The sequence below is a fragment of the Anoplopoma fimbria genome, unplaced genomic scaffold (genome assembly GCF_027596085.1).
Source record: "Anoplopoma fimbria isolate UVic2021 breed Golden Eagle Sablefish unplaced genomic scaffold, Afim_UVic_2022 Un_contig_7750_pilon_pilon, whole genome shotgun sequence".
In the NCBI taxonomy this organism is placed as follows: Eukaryota; Metazoa; Chordata; class Actinopteri; order Perciformes; family Anoplopomatidae; genus Anoplopoma; species Anoplopoma fimbria.
The window spans coordinates 1-1,046 of NW_026552453.1; the positions used below are offsets into that span (position 1 = coordinate 1).

At 41.7% G+C, this 1,046-nt stretch overlaps 1 non-coding gene across 1 annotated transcript; it reads left to right on the top strand.

Moving 5' to 3' along the window:
* Nucleotides 1–370: 370 nt before the first annotated feature.
* LOC129115940 (5S ribosomal RNA) lies at nt 371–489 on the top strand. Its single transcript, XR_008533315.1, has one exon. It is a non-coding gene; the product is annotated as a 5S ribosomal RNA (ribosomal RNA).
* The last annotated feature ends 557 nt before the right edge of the window (nt 490–1,046 follow it).

The window sequence follows — 1,046 nt, forward strand, 5'->3', positions numbered from 1 at the left end:
CTCTTTACAAAAAGCAGAGGGCGCTGCTGCTTTTTCAGTGGACACCGACAGGGTGGGAAGGAAATAGCTAGATCATGACTTGCCGGTATAGAAATGACACAAATCCAGTTAAATGATGGCTTTCATCATTCCTAAGCTCATCGATCATTTTCTTTTCAATTTTATGCTAACGTATTCTACATTTCAACAGTAAATATTAATCTTTTTACTGCACTACATTTGTGATCCTTATAGCCACTTTGTACATTCTGATTTGACATTTAAAAGCTGTGAGTGTGTCTGGCAATCTGCAGGCGCTCCCTGTATAGACGAAAGAGCAAAGCGTGGTGATATAGTATCTTTAAAAGGCCCTTTGGTAGGCGCAATATTTGCTTACGGCCATACCACCCTGAACACGCCCGATCTCGTCTGATCTCGGAAGCTAAGCAGGGTCGGGCCTGGTCAGTACTTGGATGGGAGACCGCCTGGGAATACCAGGTGCTGTAAGCTTTTTCACTCCTGTAAGCTTTTTCCTCCTCTTTACAAAAAGCAGAGGGCGCTGCTGCTTTTTCAGTGGACACCGACAGGGTGGGAAGGAAATAGCTAGATCATGACTTGCCGGTATAGAAATGACACAAATCCAGTTAAATGATGGCTTTCATCATTCCTAAGCTCATCGATCATTTTCTTTTCAATTTTATGCTAACGTATTCTACATTTCAACAGTAAATATTAATCTTTTTACTGCACTACATTTGTGATCCTTATAGCCACTTTGTACATTCTGATTTGACATTTAAAAGCTGTGAGTGTGTCTGGCAATCTGCAGGCGCTCCCTGTATAGACGAAAGAGCAAGCGTGGTGATATAGTATCTTTAAAGGCCCAAAAGCAGAGGGCGCTGCTGCTTTTTCAGTGGACACCGACAGGGTGGGAAGGAAATAGCTAGATCATGACTTGCCGGTATAGAAATGACACAAATCCAGTTAAATGATGGCTTTCATCATTCCTAAGCTCATCGATCATTTTCTTTTCAATTTTATGCTAACGTATTCTACATTTCAACAGT